The 20913-nt window shown below is 40.4% G+C and overlaps 1 long non-coding RNA gene across 2 annotated transcripts in view; it reads right to left on the bottom strand.

Moving 5' to 3' along the window:
• The window catches only part of LOC139045496 (uncharacterized), a 41757-nt gene extending 25218 nt beyond the window's left edge, over positions 1 to 16539 (bottom strand). Inside the window, exons 1-3 of one of the 2 annotated variants that reach the window (XR_011503904.1) lie at positions 16385 to 16539; positions 12151 to 12236; positions 10781 to 11013 (exon numbers count right to left, since the gene is read on the bottom strand). This is a non-coding gene — a long non-coding RNA (uncharacterized lncRNA). Of the gene's footprint in view, positions 1 to 10780; positions 11014 to 12150; positions 12402 to 16384 lie in introns of those variants that run through there. The other variant, XR_011503903.1, reaches the window with a different exon arrangement.
• Between the last annotated feature and the right edge of the window lie 4374 nt (positions 16540 to 20913).

The raw sequence follows: 20913 nt of genomic DNA, 5'->3' as shown, positions 1-20913 counted from the left end.
ACTTTGACCTTAGGTTCCTCCCAGTCCAGTCAAGCTTCCTGACCTTGCCTTGTGAGGTTCCTCCCTGTCTACACACCTAGTTCACATTATACTAGAGTTATCTACAGTGATATCTCCTTCCTGGGACAGACCTTCTATCTTAAGTTATTTTAAGCAGTGAGGGGAAAGGACAAAGTTTCTTCCAGTCTTTTGTTCTTAAAAGTAATCAAGCCAAAGAGACACATTTTAAGGTCCCTCCCACAAGGAGGAATAACATAATCTGATTTGCATTATTGAAAGTCCAGTCTCACTGCTATGTAGGGGGTGGTTTATAAGATGCCGAAGGAGAGCAGTTAAGAGTTTATTGCAGAGACTCAGTGAGAAGCAGTGCTGAGCTGAGTTGTAGTGTGTAGGTGTTGTGTGTAGCATGTGGGGATAGAGTGCATTGTGGAGGTGTAGCTGCAGAAACGGAGAGCAGGCAGCATTTGGGGTCCCTTTGGAGAGAAAAGCCACAGAGCTTAGTTGTATGATTGGATGTGGAGGTAAGGGAAAGAGAGGGAACAAGGAGAGTGACCAGATTTTTTAACCTCTTTAGTTTGGAAGCTGGTGGTGTCATTAATTGGGATAGAAATTCCCAGTTCAATTTATTTCTAAGTCAGTGGTACCTGCTTAAAATGGTAATATTCCTCAACTGGCAGTGTTAACAGATGTAAGGACAATTAAATCATCTCAATCAAGCCCTTTTATTTTATCCTCCAGGAATTAGGAAATGACACTGGTAGACTCCCTCAGGTGGTGCTTCTGAAAATGTCTGTCTTAGCCTGGGCTCTCCGGGGAGCAGAGCATGAGTCAAAGCCTGAGCAGAGCATCGTCACCAGAAGACAAAGACGAGCTGCACAGTTTTACTTGGGTCAGGCGGCTGACAAGGCTGAGAGATCAGTCTGTGGAGTATTCGGAGGTAACGCCAATGCTGAGGCTCCCTGCCACTATCTGCCTTGCCGTATTAAGATGGTCATTACAACCTTGTTACATTATACTCTCCATTTCCCTTCCCCTGACTAATATAATTGCAAATGAAGCTACATTTTCGTAGAATTGCTTTGGATTTCTTTTGGGTCAAATAAGGCAAGTCTCAGCAGCTGAAGTTAGTTTAACTTCCCTTCGCAAGTTAGAGGAGAACTTAATAAAAAAAAAACATGGAGCTTTCTTTCCAATTACGGAAGCATCCTTAATGGTCTAGAGATTAGCTATAGATCAGAAGCATAATCGAGGGAGGAAAAAATGAGATTGCAAGGAATTCTTTCAAAATTAACCTGAGATTACTTTTTAAAAAATGCAAGCTCAAGGTAAACCTCTTAGGGGAGAAAAATAAGCTTCAATTATTAGATAAGAAAAGACGAGGCAATTATGGGTAAATGACCTGAGGAGCAAATAGAGGGAACTCTAAATATGAGTCAGCAACATACGGTGTCAAGTGGAAGCGTGATGCTTAGAGAACGATCTGTAAGGGGAAGTACAGGAACAAGGAACGTTTGTAAGATGAGAACATCCAGCTTGAACCCTGGGAATTTGGAATATGGCGATATTTTAGGAGAAGGGCAGGAGGGCCTTAGCCAAAGGATGCTGAAGTCAAAAGACCTAGTTCTGGCCTAGCTTTGTTACTAGTAAGCTACAAAAACTTGGCCATCCACTTAATTTCTTTAAGCCCTAGCTTGTTCATCTATAACATGAGCATGATTATAATGTTAAATCTATCTCCATTGCTCTAAGGAAAGCTTTTCGCGATAAGTAAAAAGGACTATAAAATATAGTACATTCTTAATAGCTGTTACAGGAAGTATTATTAAAGAAGAAAAATATAAATATGTAGGAAATTAGCAAATGCAATACAACCAGGAAGGCAGAACTGGCTATGTAATTGGTGAGATCCACCGCAAAATCAAATGCGAGGCTCTGTGTTCAAAATATATTGAGAAATTTAAGATAGCAAGAGCAGAGCTTCAAAACAAGCAGGGGACCATCTAGGCATGAGACCAGTGAAACTGTACAAGTTGCATGTCCCCGAAGCTGGTCCTGAAAAGAGGGAAGAGATATATGCTGTTCTATATGTCCGAGTGAGATAGAACCTACGCGTTATTGCTCCAATGGTTGTGTTACAGCATCAAGTGTATGCTACTGTGACTCTTAATTTCAGAGTGGGGTCTTTGACAGGCATAGGAGGATCCAGTAAGGTGCTGGGAGTCCTGATTCCAACTACCAGTGAAGAAAGATCTGAGGGTGTATGTGGCAACTGTCTTAGATATTTGAAAGGCTGCCAGAAGGAAAAGAGATCAGATATTCTTTATTATTATAAAGGATATAACTATGAGCAAATGTACCACAGAATATTTTATAAAGCTCAACATCTGAATGCGCTTTCTAGCAAAGAGAAGTATCTAACACTGCGATATAATCAGCTCTCAGGCACTGGAAGTTTTCAAGAAGAAGTAAGAGACCATTTGCCAGGCTTTTTGCAAAAGGAATAGCTGTAGGGGTGGAAGTTGGAATACCTGACCTCTGACTTTAGTGTTCTATATTTCTAGCCCACCTCAGGTAAGAACCTCTATAGAGCTGAAGAGTAAGAAAGAATATGAAGATTTGGGGAGATGGAGAACCAAAGGAGAGGAAGTTCCTCTGGTGGTTCCTACAAGGGTTCAGGTAAGAGGTGCAAGCAATGTGTTTCTAAATAATATCTAAATTTGGCATAATAATGTGAACTTACTCAAAATATTTCTCCATCTGAATTAGAAATTTAGAACCAGATAAAACCAGATCTAAAAGGAACACCAAAAATCATCCAATGCAAATTGTTAAAATGGAATCCTGATAGAAGTAAGAATAGTGATTTCTCTGCAAGAGGCATAGACTGGGAGGGCATGAGAAACTTCTAGAATGTCGGAAATGCTTTATGTCTTGACCAGGGCAGTGCTCATACAAGAGTATGCACATGTGAAAAGTCAACACGTATACTTATATTAGTTTACTTTGTGTACTTACAGTATGTTATTCTTCAATTTTTGAAAATTTTAGAAATTATCAGAATCTCTAGGATAAGGGAGAGAGTCTACATGTCTCACAAGTTCACCGGGTAATTCTTTTGCCCACTAAATTTTGAACACCACATCAATTTACAGATTAGTAAAGTGAAGCACAGGGAAGTTGATTTATTTTCCCAAGGCCACTCTGCTAATGAACGGAGCTCTTGAAGCCAGGACTTCTGGGAATTAAATTAAATAATCCTCATAACAAACCTTGAGAGCAGGCATCCTCTTTGCTGAGGCTAGTGACTGATCCAAGACCACACAACAGGTTAAGAACAGATTGAGACCAAAGAGAACTGAAAAGCAACATTCATTCCAAACTTTAAGGGCCTAAAAAACCCTATTTTCTGGGTACTTTGAAATTATTAAAGATTTTTAAAGGAATAAAAGTAGGTGAAAAAAGTAGACTGGATTAGATCTCCGAGAGTTCAGGGGAACAGGAAGACCGGTCCTAAATTAGGACAAGAGCAACATGAAGAGAGAGATGAGCAGCTATGAGAAAAAGTTTAGAGGTAGAAGTAGTGGTACTTAGCAATGATAGCAATAATTAGGAATATTTACTGTGCATTTACTGATTGTCAGATGCATTCATTTTATAATTTGACTCTATCAACAATTCCATGAAATGAGGACTGTTATTATCTCATGTTTTGCCTATGAGGAAACGAAAGTAAAGCAAAAGGTTAAATAACATGTCAAGGTCACAAATAGTACGCGGCAAACCTAGATTTTGAACCCAGATCTGTTTGGCTCCGACTGCTATATTGTAATAAAGAGACAGGAAGGAAGAAAGTCAAAGACAGCACAGTTTGTAACACTGGGTGACAGTTAACTGGTATTATTAAAAGACATAGGATGTACTAAAGAAAGAACAGATCTGATGGCAAATAAGATGACTTCAAATCTATTCACTTTGACTATGAGGGTCATTAATTTCTAATATCCTCTTCCATTAGCATGTGTTCCAATATTACTGAACAGAGGAGAAAGGGGCAAAGCAGTGCTTTAGAAACTTTGATATTTTAAAACCAACTTTCACAATGCTTTTGCAAATATCTAGGCTTATAAAAGTATATCTAGCTACAAAATTCTGCTAGAAACGTAACGTACGTTCTACAAAGAAGTTATAGGTATTATCATATGCTTCTATTTCTTTTCCACATTTCACACCCTTGTTCACCTCAGAGAGACCTACTAAACTACTCCCATTTGTAATGTGGACTTGAGAATGTGATGCTAGCACATATAACATGTTGGTTACATATACCAAGTCAGTGCACCTGACCAAGGTTGGTAAGCTATTAGTGCTATGGGTTGAATTGTGTCCTCAAAATTCATGTGTTGAAGTCCTCACCCCCAGTACCTCAGAATGTGACTATTTGAAGATAGGGTCTTTAAAGAAGTAAAGTTAAAATGAGGTCAAAAGCGTGGGCCTCAATCAATATGACTGGTGTCCTTATAATAAGAGAAAATTAGGACACAGGCAGACACAGAGAAAGGACGATGTGAAGACACAGGGAGAAGATGGCTATCAGCCAACCAAGGAGAGAGGCCCCAGAAAAAAAAAAAAAAAAAACCCTGCTGACACCTTGATTTTGGACTTCTAGCCTCCAGAACTGTAAGAAAATAAATTTCTGTTATTTAATCCAACCAGTCTATAGTACTTAGTCATGGCAGTCCTAGCAAACTAATACACTGTACATTCACATTATATTCATATTACTGTGTATTCATATTACCATCTAGGTCCCATAATTACAGTTGGCTAAAGTTGTAAGTGATTTGTGTGGCATTGCTGTGAAATGACTGGTTTGTGTGAATAGACCTTAGCCAAATTACCCTTAGGATCTTACTTATTGAATTAGCCAACTATTAATTTCACCATCATTGTATACCCATCGTCTCCATCAAAGTGGCTGCTTGTACAGAATGAGCACAGCTGTGAGTCTGGGAAGCACCATTCATACTCTGGTCTTATAATGCTGCCTGAGGTAGTGTTCTGCTGGTGCACAGCCTCAGCTTATCTGTCCTCCACGTCACAGTGGCGGGGATCTCCTAAATTCCTCCATACTGGCTTCCTTTCATCTCCTTTTGTAGATTATCAGAGTAGAAGAAAGTTTTAGTGGTTGATGAAATCTCATCCTAAAAGAGTAGGGTTAAGGAACATACGATGTGGAACTGGGAAAATCAATGGGAAACTGGGAAAGCACCTGATTCTATGACTTGACCAAGAAAATATCAGAATGGATCTGGATTTATCATATTATTGCCAGAAAAGAGGAATACTTTCCAAAATGTCAAGGATGATGCCCAAAGCACAAAGTTTAATGAATTTAGCATTAATCAAAGTACAAATAGAGAGATTTCTTCCCCACACATTCAGACTCTCAGACATTAATGGGAAAAAATTGGCATACAGATAATGACTTATAAACCAGACTTTTAGAAAAGAAAGAGTCATTTCTGCACCATAATGTTCACAAAATTATAGAGGGATGAAGCAATGAAGAAAAAGCCAAGCTAAGAATGCAAAATCAGCAGATCTGAGCTTTTCTCTAGCTTATATAGGCACATATACTGAGATTTTTATTACTGAAATCAGAAATGCCATATCACAGGGTTCTCCATTGAAAAGTAGCTGCTGAAAAAAGCATCTACTGTTCATTTACTTGAAGCTTAATATATATTTTAAGTACTTTTTATCATGTTCCACTGAAAACAATTTATTATTTAATTCAAAGATAGGGAAGCAGTTATATAAGAACCAAAATACAATCTCTCACAATGGCCACTTTAATTTTTTACTCAATGGTATATATTTTAACTTTCTAATTAAAATATAATATAGATATAAAAATGCACAAATCACAAGGGCACAGCTTGAAGAATAACACAGAGTAAACTCAGTTGTGTAACCACCCAAGTCAAGAAATGTAACGTACGCAGCACCCACCAAGTCCTTCTCAACACTGAAACTTCCCTACACTTCAAAAGTAATTTTCTATGGCTAGAATTTCCAGTGCTATGTTAAATAACAGTGGTTAAAGTGGACCTCCTTGTCTGGTTCCTGATCTTAGGTGGAAAGCTTTCATTTTTTTCAGTTCCTAAGTACATTAGCCGTGGATTTTTCACAAATGCCCAGTCATCCATTTGACTGGTGACTTTTCTGGTCTACTTTTGCAAAGGCTATATTCTTTTTCATGTGTGATCACTAAAAGCTGTTCCTTTAGCCTGTGTTTTGCTAGCATTTTGAAAGAGATTGCCTTGAATACTAGAAGCTTAAAAAAATATCTCCCAGTCTTTGCAGATTGTCTTCATCCTGAGGCACTCCTTCAACGCTACTTAGCAGACGATTATAACTCTGCCTTAGCCTTAAATTCCTGCTTGCACTGAGCCAAGAGATCAGCTGAAGATGACAACTTATGTTTTCTCAGATCTTTTCTGAACATGTATCCAGTCTTGGGCATGTGTGTGGCTTTATCAATTCTCAAGTATATGGGAGGATTTAAATGCCCTAATTTCTGAAAGAAACACTCTCCCCAGATTTGACTCCCAGGCTTTGGGCTGTCTATTGTATGTCTCAACTGTAATCTACTGTCCCAAGTGGCTGCAGGTTTTCCAGTTGCCTTTAATATTTTGGGCAATGTCCACTGCTTTTCTGGTGAATTCCAAGTTAGGCAAAATAGAAACAAATCCTTTGTGCAAATTCTTAAGGCAGCCCCCAGACGGCTTAGAACAAACAAAGACAATCACTTGCATCACTCTCCTCTAAATTATTTCTAAAAAGCCATAGAAACATCTTATTCAAGAATCTCAGACAGTCAATACCAATATCTGATCCATCTCCCCTAATATGATAGCAGAAGCCATTCATCACACAGCTAAAATATGACTGTATTTAGTTATATGTTTTCATGTTCTAAAAGCCCACTCCACTTCATGCATCCATATGCACCCAGTGATGTCCCCTATACTATGTTCTATAATTGTACTAATTCCATGCTCATGCTCTTGTTCCTTTTCTCACAACACAGCACAAGAATTCGGTACATCTTACCTTCAATAAAATGCAATCATGACTTTATTTGCATCTTATCCCATCCCATTTCTATAGGTCTTTACAGAGAGGGCAATTCTTATTTTCAAAACTAATGAATAAGGATGTCTCCTAAAAGAAAACAAAGTTTCTATCTATGCAGCTCTTCCTTTAAGCATTTTCTCACTGTAATTTGGAGAAATATATCCCCAGAGCAAGGTGGATCTAGATTTCTCATCTTGGTCTCCAGCCTCCCTTTGTGATTCCCTACTTTGGCACCTTTCCAAAGATCACACTGAGACATTTTACCTGGTTTATGATGTGTTTATAGCTTTATTTTTTAACGAGCTTAGCCATGGGGGCCTCCTAGAGAATGAAGATCTCATCTAGGGGATAAATTGCTCCCTGCTTTAAGGACTCAAGAGAAAACTTCCCTTCTGCCAGTTTTCTCCTCACTTCACTTCACCTAATTTGTTCAGCAAAAGTTTATGTGCAAATACTATGTCCAACTCACCATAGGGGTGGGGCAGTACACAGTCTAGGAATAATAGAAAATTAATCTAATTGTTGAAGTATTAAAGCAGCCATAACCACCTAAGGCGAGAGAATTGGTTTCTGTAACTACGGTGACTAGAGATCAAGTGACTAATAACTTCACGAAAGAGAAAAAAGTACCATCAATTTATTTCTGCTGCATCAGTGCAGCAAAAAGAAATAGCACAAAATGAAGTACATACATCTTAACCTCAGTAGTTTGGTACACCTAAGATGAGTATATAAGCCCAAGCACCATAACAGTTTTGAGGGACTGGAGGTTCCATATTTCTAGTGAGTTCTGAGTCAAAGTCTAATGTCATTAAATTTCTATTTACTGCTCATATCTCTCTGATTATACCTATGCACACAGGTGTGACCTAGCAGATTGGTTAGACAAGAGTGAAAACAAGCTCAGTACAACTTCCACCCATTGGTTTCAATTCCACTTTTGGAGCTTCCACGTTGAAAACTATAATCCCTAGATCAAACGTCAGCCCCTAAAACGTTTCAAGTCAGGTCTTCATGTCTCAGCCGCCTATTTTTCCTCTCATCAAAATAAAGGAAGTCCTGTGTGTCATGAGAGAAATAATTGGGAGTCATGGAGGATAAAGGCAGTCTGAATTCCTGGCTGTCAGCTGCATCAAACACGTAGATGTGAAGCGCCAGCATGCTTCTATAGTGACTCTGGATGGAGTTCAGACTTTGCCCCAGGAAGGGCGAATTGCCCCAAAGCCATGCTCCCTCCCAGCCTTCAGAGGAAAGTGCAGAAGACAGAGAAGAGAAACTGCTTTCCAGTTACACCAGCAGCCTGAGCTTTTTCCTCACGCGTGCCCTCTTCGCTGCCTTGGTGACCCTGTAAAGGATGTGGTTTATAACATGCTTAATGCCTTAGGTAATTGTCATTTTGATTAAGCTATAAACCTACCCACTTGTGAGAAGGAAATAGGCAGCCTTTCAAATCCTGTGGAGACAAGAGACCACAGGGCAGGCCAATTTAGTTTAAATAATTTAAAGATACCCAGTGAGAAGATTACCCCCCTAAATATTTAAGACCCTGAAGGAACGAGTCATTCCCAGTTGTTCAATGTTTTCTCTCTGGGAGACTGGCCCTCAGGGTAACTGCTGACTCATCTGTGGTTTTATTTTAAGCCCTTGAGTCTCAGAACTTGGACTCTGGGCACAATCACAGGATTGGAAAGCAAGATAACCAGGATCCTTTCTTGTCTCTTGTCTATAAGACAGATCTCCTGCCTAGAGATAACTGTGCGTCCTGTGAAATGTAGCATTCTAGTATGTAAAGCATGAAAGTATCTAGCACACTATCTCAATGAGAGCTTGAAAAGTATCCAATACAGTACAATTATTAGTTGGTTAGTTAAAATATTTTCAAGGAAGGTTAGGTTATGCGACATATAGTGAGATACAAAGAATTGCAAGATGTTGTCATGACGAATAAAAATGGCAAGTAATAGGATATATTGGAGCATGTGAGGAAGCCATTTGGTGTAAACCTAATTCAGTCTGACTTTGTTTTTCCAAAAGGGCCTGATGTGGCCATTGAGCATGCATTGTACATCTGCTTTAAGCATTTCCTGGGTCCCAAAGATGAGAACAAATGGCCTTAAGATACAGGTGCAACTTCCTCCACACTGGCATTCCTTTAAAAACAAGCATCTTTCTATAGGCTAGGAACTGATTGCTGTGCTCACCTGTGACCAACAGCTTGAGACAACAGACCTGCTGCTCTGCTGTGTCCATCAATCACCGTGCCAACAGAGCAGTCTTGTGACTAATGTAAAAGGGACATTTCAATCATATGTGAAACATGCTCTTTGAGGGCATATAACAACTCTGTACACCCCACTTCTTTAGTGCACTTCCTTCCTTAGGGACGGAAGGCCCTGGGCTATATAGTCCTCACATTTGGCTCAGAATAAACTCACCGCAATTTTCTTTTTTTTTTTTTCTTTTTTTTTTAAGATTGGCACCTGGGCTAACAACTGTTGCCAATCTTCCTTTTTTTTTTTTTTCAAAGATTGGCACATGGGCTAACAACTGTTGCCAGTCTTTTTTATTTTTTTTTCTGCTTTATCTCCCCACACTCCCCCTGTACACAGTTGCATATCTTAGTTGCACGTCCTTCTAGTTGTGGGATGTGGGACGCTGCCTCAACGTGGCCTGACGAGTGGTGCCATGTCTGCACCCAGGATCCGAACCCTGGGCCACCGCAGCGGAGCGCGTGAACTTAACCCCTCAGCCATGGAGCCGGCCCCCCAATTTTCATTTATAGATTAGTTATGGATTATTTTCATCAACAGTCACTACTTTCAAAAGTATGCTATCAAGTCAGTGAACCACACAGATGAATAACTTAAAATATGTGTAGCTGAGATGAATAAATCGGAATTTAAGTTGATCCTTGAGTGAGGTTAAGAGTTGGAACAAATTGATGAAGAAAGAAGACTTTCCATGGTAGGAAATATTAGGGCTAAGAATTGTCACGGCCCCCTCCTCCTTTCCAGAGTCCTAACACATGGAGTATAAGCACAGAGCAACAGACTAATAAGAAAAAAATTAATACACTTGAGCAAGTATGCTGTGCCCCCAAATGAAGAGTTTTGGGGTTAAATATGTTCAATCCTGGTGCCAAGGTGGGCTTCCTACCTCTCAAATTAGAGACAACCAGGTCTTGGGTACAGACCTGGCCTCACTTCCCATTTAGTCAGAATGGAGAGTAACGGATTCTTTTGGCAACCACAAGAACACACACCATGCTTGGGTACAAGAAATAAAAGAGACAGCACAAAGTCAGGTTCCTGACTGTGGGCAGAGTAGCTACACCCATTAATAAAATATCATTTCTCCCATGGAGAGAGGACAGCAAGAGTATATTGGAATCAGAATTCAATTAACATTGTGAATTAACATAATATTCAAAAATATTGAAGTGATGGCTATTTTTGTTTCTCATTGTCTTTCTGTCTATTCTCTCACCATTAAGGTAATATCATGAAATTCCTTGTGCCAGAGAAGAAGAAGGTCCTTACAGAAGGTCACTAGACAGATTTGAATCTCCAAGCTGACATCCTTGCAACCATAATTTGAAAAGCAGAAATCTTAAAAATTTGAATCTTAAAAACTTGACAACCTCATGAAAGAGAAAAGACCAGCATCCGTACAGCAGAAATAAACACCACGGTGGGACAGGCACTTCTTAGACAGGGGAACTTGGTCCAGCTGAGATGACAGCACAGGTCAGCCTGAGAATAATTTTAAAAACTTTGAGGGACTGGAGGTTCCATCATTTTCCTAGTGAGTTCTGGAGTCAAAGCTTAATGTCATTACAAGTTTTCCTTGCTGCTCATATCCCTTCGATTGTACCTGTGGAGAGAATAAATAGTATATTTGATTGTTTATACTTATGTAGGGAGAGCTCAGAATATGAGAAAAGTGACCTCCCAAAGGAAATGGAAACAGGATCCCTTTGGCTAAGAAAATTAACATCAGGGGAGACAAAGGAAGGACAGAGAAGGGAATAGTTATACCCTGCTCCCCACTCTAAGTTGAAACCCCAGGGGGAGGAATGCTGGTGGGGGTTTTAGAAATAAGCAAACAGATTAGGGGCCCCCAGAGCATTGGTACCCACTTCTCAGTTTGTCTGGTAAACTGGAGAATTTTCTAATTCTCTTAGACAATCTCTGTGACTAGCATGACTTCATGTATATGGTGGAAGAGAAATAAAGGGAGAGACTACACAGGGAGAGGGTCATAGATATTGCCCCCCGAGTTTCCCTCAGCTCCTGGGATTAGGGGTCAGGAAGTCCCTGCTTGCACCTATCAGTACTTGGGAACTGCAGGCCTGTTGTAGGGAAGACATTGTGGGGGCCCAGCATGAACCAAGAGCCAAGTGGACCACGTGGCTGAGACATAGAGATTGTAGCCCCAGCAAGAGCTGAGGTGAGGCAATCAGCTGATGGGGAAGGGAGACAGGGACTTGAAAGTACCAAGAATGCAGACTGCATAAATCACCAAGTAGATTTCAGCGGCTGCTAGCAGGACACTGAGTACTGTGCAGCACAAAGGCCATGAGGCCAGAAACCAGCCAGGCCCTGGGGCAGAACGAATTTTGCGTGTAGACTAGTCACCCCTCCACTCATTGTGAAAAAGACATGTAGAGTTTCCCCTACAGCCAGACATCACTGTGGCATGTGAAATGAGAAGGGAGTGACCCCTAGTCTCTGGGGTGTGCTCCAGTTAGTACATATAAGCTCAGGGGAGCCAACCGTGCACAGCACTTCCAAACCCCATCTTCAGTGCAATCATATTGATAGCTTGAAATAAACTATAATGGGATTATTTACACCATGGAAATTGGCAAATGCTAAAAATCAGGACCTTGTTTCTCCAAAGAGAGCTGATTGTTAACCTTCTACCAGCACACCACTGCCTAGTCTTCACGCCTCCTCTTCCCAACCTCAAGGTAGAAATGTGAGAAGTGAGGAATTTCCTTCCTCTTACCTGGACATGGAAGAATGGCTGCTCAGAGAGTACTTGGTAAAGAAGAGGAGACAAGCTTAGTCTATGTAGGATGCAGGAGAATTATCCTGGAAGACAAGGAAGAGTTAGATTTCAGAGAACTTTCAAGGCCATGTCTAGGAGGCTGGCCTTTGTCCCTTAATTGTTAAGAAAACTTGAAGGTTTATGTGGAGAAGAATAGCACAAGGAAATTGATAGGGAAATGTTAGCTTTTAGGATATATCAGATTGGATAAGGTAGTGGTCAAAAAGAATATTTTCAGAAACTCCAGTAGTAGAGTCTGTTAAATGGTCCAAGAGTGAATTGATAAAGGAGTGAACGATGATATGGAAACTAAGCAGAGAGACAAAAACGGATGAAAAAAAGTGTAGAGTTATCCTAATCAAGCTTTAATAACGAGCTTTACTTACATATCTGCCGTATACCCCTATTTTCCTACTGAGATCACTTCTCCTAGGTAGATTTCAGATGAGAGCTGCTTCAAAGCCAGCGCTTCAAGCAGATGATCAATTTCCATCAGTCACCTGGGTGGTTGTTATAATGTGGATTCCGAGGTTCTCCTCCAGACCTACTGAATCAAAATCTCTAGAGATGGGGCCTAGGGGTCTGTTTGAACTGTCACTCTTGAGTGATTTTCATGCACAGTAAATTTGAGATCAGCTTTCTCAATTTAGTCATTGTGTGGTCTAGTAATTTAAATGTACTCTGATGTTCAGCTGAGATTTGCTGGAGTGGGAGGGCGCTGTGGGTATAACTGCATAATACATATGGTTAATGTAAGTTTAAAGTATGAGGTTTCACCTTATTAACTTCATTGGCTACAGATGGCAAGCTTAAAACTGTCTCTTTCGGGGAGTTCCTCGATTTTTCCTCTTTCCAGTTCATAGAATTCTTCCTTCAGGCTTTGGGTGTATGAATCAGTTTTTCTGAATTGTCTGAGTTATTGCCACTCCAAGCCTGTGCTGACTGCTTTCTGCTTATCCCTTCACCCAGGATGAGGTGGGAAAGTCACCCTCTCTGGGCCCTAGGAGGAAGACGCTTGGTACAGCTGGCTCCAGATGCAGAGCAAGCTGAGTTGGAGTCAGGCTCTGATACTTCGTAGTTTTGTAACCCTATGATAGTAAATTTGGAACTTCAGTTTCCTTATGTAGGAAATGGAAGGGAAACAATTCTTTAAGAGGATTAAAATAAGACTACTATGTTTAAGTGCCTGATACAGTATCTGATTGAGAAACTCTAGCTCCTATTTTTCTCATTTTCTTTGGCTCCAGATCCAAAGTTCTGTGCTGCCAGTCATCCTACTAACAAGGCAAAGAGTCCACTTGTCATTTTCCAGGGGATGTATTGAGTCCACTGAGCTCAGGCAGCCATTTCATCAGCAAGCCGTCCATTCCCCTCTCTTTACGCTTAGGGTCTGTGGGAAGAGGCTGTCCTCACAGCCCTTCTCTCCGTATCTCAACCTCCCTTTCTTCAAAGGGCCTCTTACTCTCTTGTTTGTTCTCCTTCCTCTTTTCAAATCCTGGCACCATCGGCATATCTGACCTGGCCCAGATGTGGCTTGTTTCCAGAAGGGTGTTCACATTCTGACAGCCACCATCTGGATTCAGAGATGCTCTAGCGTTGACATCTCTCACAAATCTGACTACACCTTGCGCCTTACTTTCCCACATTTTCACTCTTGCTTGAGGCCACAAGAACTCTCCGGGGAAGGAATTTTGTTTCCTTTTATTTGGTTTCCCCATAGTAGCCTTCTTGATAGCATCCCCCCTACCCCATTCCCCAGGACCCACTGTCTCCACCCTGTCCCTAATCCCCTGGGACACTCTATTGCAGTGATTCACAAGGGTTTTCCTCTGAGACAGGACCCACATTGCGCTCTTCTGTTTCTCTGATTAGAAAAAATTAGCACCTCGGGCCTTTGCTTTTTGCTCTATTCGTTTCTCTCAGGTGGGAATATTCATATTAGTTTCACAGCATCCTCCATCTGGTGTATTCATTATACCCTTGGAAATACCTGAAAGAAGCCAGTGGAGGAACGTGGCACATTTTCTGGAACACTGATTTTATCTGAAGATTCAGGAAATAGGAATATATGAGAAAGTAATAAAGCAATGTAACAAGAAAATAATTTTTAAAACATTTTAATTTTAATATACCTGATTATGTTTTGATTTATATGTCAGTCAAGATCCAGGCAGGAAACAAATGGCACGATTAAGTGATGAAGCTGGGTAGAGTTTCACAAAGGACTACTTACAGATATGTGGGCAGAATGAAGGGAAACCAACAAGGGGGAGTGACTCATCCTAAAAGCAGGGGTCCATTCCCACCCCTGGACCTGATGGAGCCTGGGCTAATCTGCAGCTGTAAGAACCACCCAGCTGGAGCTGTGACATTTAGTAAAGGGATGCACTGGAGTAGTAGCCCAGCAGGCAGAGAGCCGAGTCAATAAGTAACCCGACCTCTCCATCCCTCTGCACTCTGACACATCATTACCCGTTGGCCAAATCCAACTATAAGCCAGAGGGCAAGGGTGACCTATGAATGCCATCTGTAGAGCATGGCTACGGGGGCCCCGAGCAAGGAGGAGGAGGGTAGCAACTGAATCTGGAGGAGCAAACAGACAATGTCCAGCCCAGGGCAGAAAACAAAAGGCATGCCAATTTTCAAGCTTAAATGATGAGATTTGAAATAAAATGTAAGCTTGAGACAAACCCACTTGGCTCATCACTATGTTCAGAAAGAAAATCTAGGGTCTGCTGCTTATTGGAGACCTGAGAAAGTGTTGAAAATCAAGACTTTAAATAAAATGTTTTTCAGTGCTTAAACAAAATCAGTGATTTTGATAGTGAGAGCTCCATACTCTTCACAGGCTTGTCAGAGAATTCTAGGCTTTTCAGTGCCCTGAACTTATACATAAAGTGCCCACTGATCTGCCCTGCCATGTTAACTTACGTCCATCACCATTTGCGAAGCTATGACAAAAGGAGGCGGCTCCCAGATGTTCTGTGGAGTCTGTTGCAGAGAGTTGTGCCATCCATTCAAATGGGATTCTAAGCCAAATTCATTTGGGAAACCTTAACTATCATATTTCTGGTTTGCAGAATCATAAAGCAGATCAGAATTCTAAAGGTTCTTAGAACTTCGGCAGAGGCAAAAAACTGTTTTAGGTTCTGGAGCCAGATCTTTTCAGCCTAGGCTCTACTTCACTGGCTGTGCGACCTTACCTTCTTGAAGCTTAGTTTCTCCACACATGAAATAGAGACACTTATTGTACTTTCCTCATAGAATCGTGGTGAAAAATAAATGAGAACATTTCTCGTGTATCTTAATATAAGTCTTCAAACATGGCAGCTGGTAGCAGTAGTAGTAATGTGCTATTTCCATCAGTATCATTGCCTGCTTAATTTAACCCAGAGATTCCCAAACGAGCCTGAGCACTTCGACCTCAGACTCTAGCGCACATTAAGGTCAAACAGAATTGGTAGACTATGCTGAGACGTGATGCCTAGGAAATTCCGACCCGAATTTTCTCTCACATGTAAGGCAATGGGTCTCCAGGGCAGTTTCTCCAGACCTGATCACCTGAGAATCTTGTTAAAATGCTGATTCTGATTCAGTCAGTCTGAGGTGGAGCCCAAACGACTGCATTTTTTACAGATTCCCAGGTGGCCCTTCTGCTGTTGGTCCCTGCATCTAATAAGTGGCAAAGCCTGAGATATGCTTGCTCCACTCATGATTAGAACAATGGACTTTTTTTTTTTACTACTCTTGTCCCTACAAAATTGAACCTCTGACTCTGGGAATTGGAGTCAGGGACAGTGTTTGCTGTACAGATTCAACCCAATGGAGTAAGCCACTTGAGCTATTTCATGAAGGAATAGGATTCCAAGAGGTGGGACAGAAAGAGATGCCCCAGTGACAAACTTTGCCCAATGGATCACTTTGCTCGGCCAGCGTTCAATTTAGGAAAGAACCCCACATGCCCCCAACACTCACCACACAGATCCCACACATCACCCTTCCCTTTGTGCAGCTTTATCACAATATTTTTTTTAAACAGTATCCATCTTGCAAAAGTTTAAAAAGCAGTAAAAATCATGCATTCTCTGCATTATGCTGAGAATCACTCTAAAGAAATAATGGATGATTTCACAGAAACTGAGATCCGTCCCTTCAACATTCAAAAGAAAAAGTCTATTAGCATTGTCCTTACCTCACATCCTGATGGCTTTTTCCACAGGCAAATGGAAAGGGTTGGTCTCCATGTGTGTGTGGGCAGAAATACGAACCCAGACTGCTGTCACTGCAGAGCTTTTAGTAAGGATAGGAAAAGGAACTTGATGGCAGAGTCATTCTGTTCTGCCCAACCTATGAAGCAAAGCAAAGTTGAGTATTTCAGAACGAAGCACCCAGGCTAATGCGTGCTTTGCTCATTGAAACCTGGAGTCAGTGACATTCCTGAAGTGCTCCAATAGCTACCAGGAGTTAGCCCATCCCTCTGCTCCAAAAGTGCCAAGCTGTCTAATGTCTGTCCCTTCAGAACCTGCTAAGGCTTTGATCTTGTCCCTTCTGGAATCCAGTAGAATGCCCTTCACACACGTTCTCTGCCAAACAGTCTGCTTTCATCACTTTCTTCAAGACTTGGAGAGGCTGTAATGCATGGTGATGAGGAGTAAGGGCTCTAGCATTGGACAGAACTGAGTCCGCGGGCTCCTTCCCTAGTTATGTGACTTTGGGCGTGTTAATTTACTTCAGTGAGACTTAATGCCCTCATCTATAAAGTGACTCTAATAATATAGCCTGCATCTTAGCGTTTCTCTAAGTATGACAAGTTCTCTAGTGAAACAGTGTTTACTGCCTGCGGACAAAACCACTCATTCATCAAGTCAAAAATATATTGACTGAAATGTCACTGTAATGAGATGATATAGGAGAAAGGAGACTCAGTGGAAGCTTCCCAGTGACAGTTATAAAGATTTTTATTAGCTTTTATGTACAGTTCCTGACCATTGCTCCACAATCCAATTTATGTTAAACATGTTTTTGTCTCATCTAAATTGTAGTTGTTCTTAAGGACAAGAACTATACCCTTAGGCTTTTGTAATCTTCACCCGCCATATCCATATAGATTAGTCATTTAACAAATGTTTTTAACTCCAAAATCCAGTCAAAAAAGGGAGGAGGAAGGAAAAAAGGGAGCAAAACCCCAAATTACCCTATTTTGATTTACCCTCACATTTTGGTGAAAAAGATATAAATCTTCTTCTTTCCTTCCTTCTTTCCTACTACCCTCCCTTTCTTCCCTCCTCTCTTTTCTTCTTTTCTTCCTCTGTCCCTCCTTCTTTCTTTCTTTATTTTCTATTTTCATTGAAGAGAACTTTGAGACTAAGAGAGGCAAATGACCCTAGTGGTCACAAAGCTAATAGAACTTAGAGCTAGCAGGTACACACGAGCACGTAAAACTGCAAAGACCATGCTCTGCCCAGCAGCTCACATTGCATACTGAATAAAGAACCAATTATGTATTTCATAGGAATGGTCCAATGGTACTTAAGGGGAAGTCATTTCTACTCCATCTACAAATGTACCAAATTGCCGGGCTTCTGGGGATCAACTTCCTAGTCTAGCAGGAAGTATCCGGGACCACAAAGAAATTCCCTGGACGATCTTCCAGTCTTTATGCAGAGAAGATGCAGTCACCAGACACAATAAAAAGCAAAAATTCTGCATAATAACCAAGGGGTCTAAGGAGTAATCAGAATGGCAGAGTTAGACAGAGAAGTCTTTTGAAAGGAGGTGAATTTCATCCAGAGAATGTACTAATTGCCCTTGGAGTGTGACTGACCAATAACGGCACTTGACTTGAAAAGACCAGAGGTCCTCATCCTTCAAGCCTACAAGAACCTTAACGTGTGTCTTCTTGACAGAATGACACAGCCAATTAACTTTCCACTCTGCTCCATGGAATGTGATTGTATAACCGACAACAAAAGGAAGGAAACTAGTCATTAATCATCTACTCTATTTAAGGTAAGATATGTCACTTACATTGTTTTAGGTAATCCTCGCAACCATGCTATAGAAATAAGTCCTGGTGTTTCCATTTCATAAATAAAACAGACTACAAGATATTGTGATGCGCCCAAAGTTTCACAAGTCACACAGCAAATATTCAAATCCAAATACCTTGAGCTCAGCAGCCATTATCCTTTTCAGTATATCACTGAATCAAATATGAGTTGTGGTCTTTCACACAGAAGTGAGCCACTTTTGAGTTGTGATTTTAAGCCACGTGCCTCCTGATTTTAGAATAGGTGAGCCATCTACCCACACACACTTAATACCCCTTTGGGTAACCAAAGTTTACCATTGTTGGAGAGGTTTAGAGAATAATGTGAATTTGGGGAGAAGAAGTTTTCTCTGGACTAGAGTTCTGAAAAGTCAATTATTCATGAGCCATCTTCATGATTTTTACCATTTCCTCATACCAACCGTACCATTATTTGTATATTTTCCTTACATTAATTTATTTTTAACTCTAATATATTTCAAGAGAGAAAGTTTTATATCACCATCACAAATAGAATACCAGTATCAATTAAATAATTTCATGTTAATTAAAATATGGGTACTCCTTAATATCATCATGTGTGCCATCAGGCAATGCTTACTACGCTTTAGAAAATACTACTGTAGGCAAATCTGACCCACATCAGAAATAAATCACAACCCTTAACTCATTTGCATCTCTCTTTAATGGAGTTACTCAGCTGTCATGTTTCAGTGTTATAGAGTATGCCATTTTTAAATCCCATCCTGGCCTCCTAGGTCATGATGAAGAGCTGTCTTCTTTTTTCTTTTTTGGAACAGTTTTATTGAGATGTAATTCACATCCCATAAAATTTATCCATTTAAAGTGTATAATTCAATGGCATTTTCACACAGTTGTGCAATCATCACCACAATCAATTTTATGTCATTTTCATCACTCCAAAAAGAAACCCCATACTCTTTATTATCACCCCAATTCTCCCCCTCCCTGGCCCTAGGCCCCCACTATATGCTTTCTGACCCTATGGATTTGCCTATTTTGGATATTCCATATAAACAGAATCATACAATATGTGACCTTTTGTGTCTGGCTTTTTACACTTAACACAATGTTTTCAAAACTCATCCGTGTTGTAGAATATATTGTTACTTCATTACTTTTTTGTGTGCATGTGAGGAAGATTCACCCTGAGCTAACATCCATTGCCAGTCCTCCTCTTTCTTCACTTGAGGAAGATTAGCCCTGAGCTAACATATGTACCAGTCTGCCTCTATTTTTTGTAGGTGGGATGCCTCCACAGTGTGGCTGATGAGCAGAGTAGGTCCGCACCCAGGATCCAAGCCCAGAAACCCAGGCCGCCAAAGCAGAGCATGCAAAACTTTAACCACTCTGCCACGGGGCCGGCCCCACTTCATTACTTTTTATTGCTGAATAATATTCCATTGTATAGAAGTAGTACATTTTATTTATCTAATCATCAGTTGGTGGACATTTGGGTTGTTTCCACTTTTTGTCTATTATGAATAATGCCATCAGTATCCATGTGCAAATTTTTATGGTGATGTACATTTTCATTTCTTTTGCATATATGCCCAGGAATGGGATTTCTGGGATGATAAAAGGTCTTAACATTGCTTGAGGTTATGTTCTAAATTACTTTTTGACCTTACTTAAATCATTCAAGCATAATGATATTCTGTCTTAATTCACTCATTGTAAAACTAGACAAACAGGTGCCACTGTACTTACCACAGAGAGGTCTCCCAAGACAGAAGTAATATAGTAAGTGGACAGAGATTAAGGAATCTGGGTTCTGCTACCAACTAGTTAAATGTCCATGAGCAAATAACTTTACTTACTAACCTCCATTGTCCTTATTTGGAAAATGAAGGGATTGGACTTGCCGTTGTCTAACACTCTTACTCACTTTAATACTCTGTAATTTTATTAACATATGTGAAAGCATTTTGACAAGTTAAAGGCAGTTTTAATATATATCTATCATTATCACATATTGCTTCCTTGCTGAGAAATGGCTATGTCCTGTGGCGAAATAACATTAGCATTCAATCTTTAGGAAAAGTATGCCCAAAATAGACCATTTCCTCATGAACAAGACCATATTCTCACGCAATTCTGAGGTGCTTATGGCACCTCTCAAAGGACAGGAAAATGCATTTCTTTTTCTTTATGTAATTCTATTTTCTTAAACAGAGAAAATTCTGTAAGAGGAACCCACGTGTTTTCCCTACACAATATATTTGCAGCACTTCCCTGGTAACATAAATGGCTTTGGAAGGGAATGTTGAGTTATGTCTCTTTGAGTAGCTGGAGTCACAGTGAAGCTGTTCCACAGAGAACTGAGTTGGAGGCTTGGAAAAATGAGCACTCTAGCACAGTTACAGTTACTGTTAACTGTGTGATAAGAACAAAGAATATACTTTTAGCAAAACATATCAGGATGATTAGACTTGGATATCTTCAGGCAGTTTAGTTTCTTTTATATTCCCTGTTCACATAGGAAATGCATTAAGGTATATTATCTATTGCTTTGTGGCACTATCCTTCCATTTAAAACGACAATTTAATATTGTCTCTCAATTCTTTGGATTCACTGGACTCAGTTGAGTGGTCCCTACTGGTATCCCCCATGAGGTTGCACTCAGACATCTGGGGTTGGAATTATCAGA

The sequence above is a fragment of the Equus asinus genome, chromosome 6 (assembly GCF_041296235.1).
Source record: "Equus asinus isolate D_3611 breed Donkey chromosome 6, EquAss-T2T_v2, whole genome shotgun sequence".
NCBI lineage: Eukaryota > Metazoa > Chordata > Mammalia > Perissodactyla > Equidae > Equus > Equus asinus.
Note: the sequence above shows the minus strand (reverse complement) of the source record. Positions and strands in the feature narration are given on the sequence as shown.